Source organism: Uloborus diversus, chromosome 9 (assembly GCF_026930045.1).
Source record: "Uloborus diversus isolate 005 chromosome 9, Udiv.v.3.1, whole genome shotgun sequence".
Classification (NCBI taxonomy): Eukaryota; Metazoa; Arthropoda; class Arachnida; order Araneae; family Uloboridae; genus Uloborus; species Uloborus diversus.
Genome location: NC_072739.1, coordinates 17,066,416 through 17,076,419, shown reverse-complemented (window position 1 = coordinate 17,076,419; position 10,004 = coordinate 17,066,416).

Below are 10,004 nucleotides of genomic sequence, written 5' to 3'. Positions count from 1 at the left end.
CCTTTTAAAACTATTTGAAGAATTTCAGAACACAAGGATGATAGCTGATAAAATGCCAAAAATAGCTCAGTGAACATTCAGAGTTCTAAAGCTGTCAATCAAAGTTTCAATATCAACGATTTTGAAATTAATGAAATTAAAATTTTTATTCTTTCAAATGAATTTAATGTTTGTGACTTTTTAAAAACTGGTTAGTCAAAATGATTTCGATTGAATAAGTTATTCAAAAAAGGGCAAAATGATTTATGTATATGGTAAATTTTGTATACCACGAATTAATTAAAAATCGTTTGCGAGTTTGTTGAGTAGATACTAAATAAACTGTCAAACGCAATTTTAGAGCTTGAACACGCCACCTTGCGGGTGGTTTAAGAAATTAACCTAAAAGGTAAACAATTTTATGTGAATAGGACTGACGTCGTCTTTGACAGTGAACTGACCCTAAACTCCAGTAGGTAGAGTTCATTGTTGACCCTTTTTTCGTTTCTTCATCCTCCTAGAATAAATCTTACCAGTAAAACAGTTTAGTTACCGGATCCAATTCAGCCTTGTCACAATAAAGCATTTCCTTTCATGTTAAATATGGCCAAAAAATATTATCAACTTATCATGCTATGGCGTGAATCTCATCGTTGATGACGTCAGAGCGTTACTCGATCAGTGAATTCGCTATTATATATATGAGAATTGTCATGTAATCTTAGTGCAAATTATTGTTGCTGTTATACGATTACAGTAACAATTATATCTATGTGAAGTTCTAAGTGCTGATTTATTGCTGCATATCTGTATAACGTTAATTAGTTAGTTTTTTTTTAATCTTTGAGGGGAAAATAGAAAAATTTTCAAGAAAATGTGTTTTTTTTAATTATGTGTTTTTTTTTTCTTTTTAATATTTAAGATTAAATATTTTGAAAATTTTTCCTGCATACTTACTACCAGCATTATTTAACAAGATATTTTCACACTCTCACTTTGCTTCCATTAATATTAGGAAGAAATGTTAGAGCCTTTTATTTTATTAATGAAGTCCAAATAATTTTGTCTGTTCATTATGGTTAAAGATAACTTCAAATATTAACCGCTTTGAAACATTTTTTTAATATAACAGACCTCTTCTTGACAGACCTAGTTACCTAGAAAATTTGAACATTTAATTTTTTTTTCTAGAAAAGGACAACACAGATTGGGACAATAAAAGTGACTGAATTGTCGAATTTTTCGTTCTGTTACTCTGTAACTAAATCTGTAAAACAGTTTTTCCGCTGCACTATTGGTGCTTCGCAGAAAAACTACAGATGGTCGCCTGAAAATGGGATTTGGTGTTTAGTAAAAAGAAATAAAATAATAATATTTCTCTTATAAATATATATTACCAAAATTAATTTTCCTTAATTCTATTCTCCTGAGTTATTTACTTATTGCTGAGTAAAAAATACTTTATTTATAGAGTACGAGATAGACAGACGACATAAAAGAATTCTTATGGTCTTACACAAATTTGTTTTCGTTATCAGATATAAGAACAGCAAATGTACATTAAAGCCCTGCCCTTTGTTATACTATACATTGGGATTATGTTTTTGATTTTGCCTTTGCATTCCTATTGGTTCTTTATTGGTTTATAATTTTCTCACCTTGATGTTTGTTTAGTTCGCTATTTTAATCTTATGAGCTGTTTGCTTATCCGGTTCTTGGCTTTTGTCGGATGTCTTTTCATCCATAAGCTCATTTCATTTTGCATTGAAAAAGGCGTTTCCTGTAACACCGAAACACGTGTCTGCAGTAATCTGCAATTTGTGCTTTTTGACGTTGTTATTTCTTACTTTGCTTTTCAGCACGAAGGTATTTATTTATCTTAATAGCAATCCGTTCGGATAATTGGACAAAACGGTTAATTAGAACTCTGACAACCGACTTTCTTTTAATTACTTCTCCTAATTTTGCTTAGACAACAGTATTTTCCGGATTTTCCAGTAAACCAACTGGACCTTTTCGATAGTTTTGAGAAAATTAGTCTTTCCATGCGTCCAAAAATTTTCGACCATGATTTTGCTAAAAGTATTTCTTCGAACTTTTCTACTTCTTTTTCGTTTCTTCAAGGATTTCCTTCCTTTTCTCAGTTACTACACAAGCTTTATCAACATATTTTTGTTACAAAAATGAAGTGTTACTTTTGCATGCAAGTATTTTGATTGTTCATTTTTATTTGTTTTTATTTTCAATAGGGTTGTTTCCTTCAGTCAAAAGTGTACTACTTTTAGGACTGAAGTTGATAGAATGAGCAAAAAAAAAAAAAAAAAAGAAAAGAAAAAAAAAATGGAGCTAGAAAAATTTTTTGTTTTCAAAATGTTTAACTTTTAATCATTTTTTTAAATGTCCGATTTTTCAAATTAGGTGTGGTCTTTATGACGTCACGAATGATGTACTTTGGCGCATCTGTTTACCGCGTTTCCACGTTATGATAATCAAGAAGCAAATTAAATATTGCCCTCTGCGCTTGCTATCAACCATATCGTTGCCAACACATGCGAGTAAAGAAGCAAATTTAATGTTATGCCATGTGAATGGCAACAGTGAATGGCATTTCATCATTTGTGATGTCATCGGCAAGAAAGTAAACAATGAAAGCGCACCGATTAAAGTATCTTTTTAAAAATATTAAACTTAGTCGAATTATTCAAAAAATGGTCAGATCCCATCTTTTTAAGCATGCTCTTTCAGAAAAAAATACTTTTAAAATTTTAGAAACGACCCCATTCGTGTTCTTGGGTTTAATTTATAGTGTAATTGCATTAGCTTCTTTAAATTTATGTTTACTCGAATGTTTACTTTGATCTACTTTGTTTTTAATCTTAAGGATATCCAGCATAGATAAAGTTTATTTTTATTACATCAAAAACATTTAACTACCATTGGTGAAAAAATTGTGCGACCATTTTCAAACTACTTAACAAAATGGCAGCATATTTTCCCAAAAGCCATTCGAACTCTTTCAAATAAGCAATTAAATAAAACTTCTTAGGGCTGTAGTATTGCCAAATGTCAAACCAAAAAATATCACTTTGAATAAAATTAATATTCATACTCATCTGATGTGCGTTTCTGTCACGAACGAATATTCGAAATATCATAAAAAAATCCCATAAAATGTTAAATTGGGAAGTAAACATTAACGTCAAGTTATTGGAAAAAAAATCCTCATTTCAAATGTCGAGTTATTTTCGGACCCTCGTTGCCATAGTTCGTGCACTCAACCCACTTGAAACTCTTCCGGTAAAAATCGAATTCCCTTGCGTTGCCATTCGTGAAAGAAGAAATAAAAAGGCCGAAATCCGGTTTCCGTGAATTGAGTTTATCATGAATGAAATAAAAATCAGGAGTCAGCGGAAAAGATTTAAGAAATTGATGTTGGGCGGAGGGCGAGTGTAATTGTTCGAGTGCTTTTTTTTTTTTAAGCTAAAGCTCAAATAGTTATAATAATTGCTACTCATAATTGGCCAGTTTTATTACCATGCTGATAATTTGTAGGGTATAATACTTTCTATTGCTGTTTCATAGTCACAAAATTTTTTTTTTTCTTTTTGTTCTATGCTCAATCTTTTTTTTTTTTTTTTTTTCTGAGGGTGAGTTTTTTTTTTTTTTTTTTTTTGATACGTCCAATCTACTAACACGGGTGTGACTTTTTTTTGAGTTCCTCTGCAGCTTGAAATGATTTTACCCCCCCCCCCCGCCTTCCTCTGCAGCATCACCGTCGACCGGCCTCACGATGCTGCTCCTCTAGCGAAAGTCGTCTCCAGGTTGCATCCATGTCCTACACACACACACACGCATACATATACACGCCTACACACACGCACACATTCACACACATACGCAGACACACATACACCTACACTCACACACACATACCTACGCACGCACTGATGCCTGCACACAGACACAAACACACACGCCTACATACACACGCACACTCGTGATTGCGAAAAACATAATTTGAATTCCAGATGTCGAAATTCAAATTAATTTTTCATTTTTTTTCCCTTGCTTAATCCATTTGCACAAGTGGGACTTTTTTTTTTTGCATGCTTTTATACAGTTGTGGCATTTTTTATACGCTCAATCCATTTGCACGAGTGTGACATTTTTTTATACGCTCAATCCATTTGTACGGGTATGACATTTTTATGCATATATTTGTTTCGCTTAATTTTAACCTTTAGCTTTAATTGTGTTCTTCACTAATAATAAAGCTGAAAGTCTGCCTCTGGATATCTTTTTCTCTGTCTCTCTGGTTGACTGATACGCGCAAAGACCGTTCAACCTATTTTCATGAAATTTGGCATAGAATTAGTTCGTATCATAGGGGTGAGCACCTCGAAGCGATTTCTCTAAAATTCGATTTTGTTCTTTTTCTATTCCAATTTTAAGAACATTCTACTGAGCAAATTATCATAACATGGACGAGTAAATTACCATATCATGGACGAGTAACTCATCATCCTTTATTTGTAACTTGTGGTACCCGCACGGCTTTGCCCGTAGTAGAAAATTAAAAGGTCTTTTGGGTCGCCTGTATGTTTACAAATAATGTATGGTGAATTTCTCGCCAACTGGTTTACACCATGTTACGGTTCCATGTTATGATAACTTGGTAATTTACTCGTCCATCTTATGATAACTTTGTTTGGGAAAATGTTCTTAAAACTGGAATAGAAAAAGAACAAAATCGAGTTTTCGAAAAATCGCTTCGAGGTGCACACCCCCAAGCTACAAACTATCTTTGTGCCAAATTTCATGAAAATCGGCCAAACGGTCTAGGCGCTATATGCGTCACAGTGAGCCAGACATCCTCCGGATATCCAGACATCCCGACAGACAGAGAGACTTTCAGCTTTATAATTAGTAAAGAATATATAGGCAAATCAAATGATCTTTTAATTTTCTACTACGTGTAAAACCGTGCGAGCATTCGACTAAAAGGAAGTATTCAAATAAAAGGAACCATTTTATGTCATAATATAAAGTATCAACTTTCTAAAAGTTTTCTTGTATTTAAAATATAATTACTAGCATGTGTTGGCATTAGCATTAGCATCCCAGAGACACCAGTACCTTTCAAATTTCTTGAATTAACCGGTTTGGAATGGGTCTCAGGAAAATTTAATTGTATGGAACAAAATACCTTTTTTTTACAATAAAAAATTTTGAAAGTAGGACAGGATACACATAAACAGAAACACAGTTCTATAACATATGAAACATGACGTAGATTGATACATAACATATATCTTACATATATAAAAATCTCCTCTCCCGGTTTTAGTGTTTGAACTCCGCCGAAACGGCTCGACCGATTTTTATGAAATTTTTTTATGTGCATTTGGTAGGCATGAGAATCGACCGTAAAGTATATTTAATACCACTAGGTAATCAGGGTGTCCCTATCCAGAACTTTGTTTTTTAAATCACTGTAAAAATCATTGTTGAAATTCATTGTAAAAACCAGTGTTGAAAATCATAGTAACAATCATTGTTGAAAATCATTGTAAAAACTATTGTTGAAAATCATTGTAAAAGCCTTGCTTAGATTAAGTACAAATATTTTATTTCCAGACAAACAGAAGATGGCAACAATTTTTTTTTTAAATCATTGAAAGTTTTCCATAGAGTAAAAGAATTACATAGAGAGACCTCACTACTAAGAAATTGAAGCCGGAAGTTGCACCGCTGTATCCCAAGATCCTTAGCTTCTTGCTAAGTATCTTGAGCTACATCTTGATTCAAAACATTCCATTACTGAATCTCAATTGGTTGTTAATTTAAATTTAGATATTGTTGCAAGTTTATGAAGTACGTTTTTGAAATTGCATTAAAACATGAATTAAAATGCAAACCAATCCGCCAGCTACTTTATACGGTCTCTTTGCGAGATTGGTGAAAAATATACTCGCGAAGCGATCACTATATCATAACCCCGCTCATCATTGCACCGCTGTATCCCATAATTCCGGCTTCAATTTCATCTCCTTTTTACCATAGACGGAGCCTCTCTATGTATATTTCTTTACTCTATAGAGTTTTCCGACGTGTTGCCGAAGGAGCTCCGAACTAATTCCAAGTATCGAAGCTGTTAATTCATGGAATTATTCCTCCAACACATTCACATCTTCAATACTATAACAAGAAAAACAGACAAGGCAGAAAGTATAAGATTGCTAACTTGCGTAAAGACTCCAACTTATTCTGCAGATTGTATGTCGCATCTGAATTACGGGATGAATAAATTGATGATTTCTTTTCCCATGAAAACTAAATGTATCCACCGTATATTTCAGAAGATGGAAAGCTCCGAAAACCAACCAATAAGTTTGATAATATGGATTGCAGTCAATCAAAGTGTCAAATTGGCCTTGAACCATAGCCAACCAAATGTAACAGTCAAAATATTTGATGAAGCAGCTATAATATGCAAATACATGCTTAATCCTGGGCCTGTTACAACATTTTCCGGATACTATGAACTTGTTTTCAAACCATATTTCACTTATCAAGTGAAAAATAGTTTAAGAATCGATATCGTATTATTCGACAGATATGTTAGTAACAGTTTGAAGGCCGGTACCCGAGAAAGTAGAGGAAGCGGCATTAGTATCAAGGTGGCCCATATGCAAAATTTTAAGGGGGGGGGGGGCTCAGATGTTTTCCCCATGGAGGCAGGTTTCAGTGCAGATTAGAGTTATTAAAATTTGACATTTTTAATAACTTATTCATTAACTGTTAATGTTTTTACATTCTTTCAAAGAAAAAAGTACTAAAAGCAAAGAAGTTTTAATTTCAAAGGGGGAAGGGCGTGAGCCCTCACTTGCCTCCCCCCCATATGGGCGCCTTTGATTAGTATTAAAGTCTCAGACTCAACTACAATTCCAAAAAAATAAGCAATTCCTATGAAAACAAAACACAATGGGGTTGTTTCCTTCAGTCAAAAGTAGTATTTTCAGCCACTGAAATTGGTAGAGTAAGCAAAAAAATAAAATAAAAAAATAAAATAACACGGACCAAGAAAATTCTTTCATTTTCCCCAACAGTTATTTTTTAATTAATTTTTTAAACTGTCCGATTTTTCAAACAAGGCGTGGTCTTGATGACGTCCCAAAAGATGCTCTCTGCCGCATCTTTGTACCGCGTTTCCACGTTATAATAATCAAGAAGGGAATTAAAACTGCGCACTATGTTTGCTATCAACCCTATCGTTGCCAATACACGTAAGTAAAGATGCGAATTAAATATTTTGCTCTGTGAATGGCAACACAGAATGGCATTTCATAATTTGTGGTGTCATCGGCAAGAAATGTAAACAATAAAAGCGCACCGATTTAAGTAATTTTTTAAAAATATTAAACTTAGTCAAATTATTTAAATAATGGTTAGATCCTATATTTTTAAGCTTGTTCTTTCAGAAAAAAATACTTTTAAAATTTTGGAAACGACCCCATTGTTCCAGTTGCTAGCTAAGAAAATAGTAGGAGACCAGTATCCGGGAACACTTGTCGTCTATACTTAACATAACCGAGTCTTGACGTCAACAACTATGGAGGTTTCAGCATTTCTCACGCCTCACAGAAGAAGCAGATGGCCGCCTACTTCTTCATGTGCAGCATGCAGTAGAGTGCAAAGAGTTCTGTAATTGGGATATTATAGAACTCTTTGGTAGAGTGTGGACATACTCGCATCCTAATACGAACTGCGGACTCAGATGTGGTGATTATTTCAATATCACTGTTCCTACAAATACAAGGTATTGGTGAACTATAGATAGAGTATAGTTTGGGAAAGTACAAAAAACTCATTCCAATTCACGAGATTTGTGTCCCACTCTCACCGGAGATTTGCAGAAATTTGTTGGCTTTTCATTCTGTAACTGCATGGGACAGTTTCCACATTTTATGGCATTGTAAAGAAGACTGCCTACTCTTTACAGACACTTCTGATATTGATGATATCAGAACTTCGAAAGACATGTATACAGTATTCCTGCTAATTTGTGCCTTATACGTTGTTTTAACTTCGTTTATTATTGCATATGAATGTATCAGCAGGATGTTATTTTATTTGGATGTCTTACATTTCTGTTTTCGACAATATATATGTATTGTTGATTTTGGATTATAGTGTACATTCTTTTTTTTTCTTATTCTTGTACCAATTGTTTGAAACCAATCCTAAAAATACTCCTAAGTAAGCTAGAATTTATTTACATATGCATCAAAAATTACAATAATTACATTTGTTACTTAAGCATGGTTGAAGTTATTCTATAACTTCTTGGAATTAATATTAATTTCATTGTTGTTATGTTGATTTTATGTACTATGCTATATCGTTTTGTAAACAAAAACTGTTTCTAATATAATAAAAGGTATATATACCTTTGAAAGGTAATTTTCTGATGAACAAAATGTTAATTACACGTTTTCAGTTACATATACAGTCGACTCCCGCTACAACGCGATTCGACCTACGCGAAATGGCTATAACGCGAATTTTTCACGAGTAACGGATTTTAGAGCTAACGCGAATTTTTCGTCCACAACACGATTTTTTTTGGAAGAAAATATCAGTTCCGTTATTGGCTACTAAATATTGATTTCGTGAGTGTCGTTACATCCCTTTAAGCATTACTGACAGTGAAAGTTCTCACACCAAATTAGTCTACGCATCGCGTTTTTAGTGCATCAAATAACAACTCAGCATCTTTCATTTATTTATTTTTTTTTTAATTCTAAATATGAAAGTTGATGAAATATAATGGAATCTTAGTGGCACCTTCATCTAAAGTTTGTGAAGATGGGAAGAAAAAGAAAGTTTCTGACTGAAAAAACACGGCTAAGATTCTCGGTATGCTTGACAAACATCGACGGTAGTGCAACAATAAATATGAGTGAATCTTCCATACGTACAATTAAAAGTGAAAACAAAAAGATATCCGTAAAAGTTCAGAGCTTAGTTTCAATATTGAAGCTTGCAGCGCAGTCTCTCAATGTAAATATTATGAAAATAGAAGCTGCTCTTGTTTTGTGGATTAAAGAGATCAGGAAGAGGAGCTGTTGCCATAAATTGAGACGTTATAAAAGAAAAAGGCGAAGCAACCGTATTTAAAAATGTATTAAATAAGAATAACGATTTGATCATGGAGCATAAGTCATCATCATCTTCATTTTTTAATGCCTAAAAATTATTACTGCATCTACTGTACAGTACTAGATAGTGCAGCATTTTATTATTACTACATACTGTACTTACCATGTTGTTTTATTTTATGTTTTTCCCTCCCATCGATCATTCATTTTGTGCAACTTTAAAGTATTTCATGTTGAACTAAACAGTTTTTTATTTTTTTAAATACAATACAAGTTCAGTACTTTAAGAAACTGTAGTGTATAATAGTTGAGGAATGCTTTAAAGCAGTTTGAGGGGTGTTTATAAGTATCTAAAAGAATTTTGTATGCTTCTAAAAAAAAGTGTAAGCATATATTTTTATGACAACGCGAAATTTCGACTTACGCGAGGAGTTTTGGAACGCATCCCTCGCGTAAGTCGGGACCCGACTGTACTGGATAACAAGTTATCTTGCAAAATGTCTCAAAAAATAAAAATGAAAATCAAATTTTTTAAAAGAACTTTCAAATATTTCTGGTTTTTTGAACATGAATGATAATGTCAAGTATACCGTTAGAAATCACGTTTTCTTCTGATTATGAATCATTAAAAATATATGTTAATATCAAGATGTAAATTCGAGTTACAGAGGGAAATGTAGACTCGCATCACAAAACTTGGGGGCCATATTGATGACGTCATCATCGCCGCTAGAGGGCCAGAAAAATTTGTGTCCCGGGCTTTTTGGACTCGTTTACCCATGTATTATCTGAACCCAAAGGGGCGTAATGGTAGCCAGCTGTGAAATATTTTGGCGTAACTTTCATCAGCTACTTCACCCCACT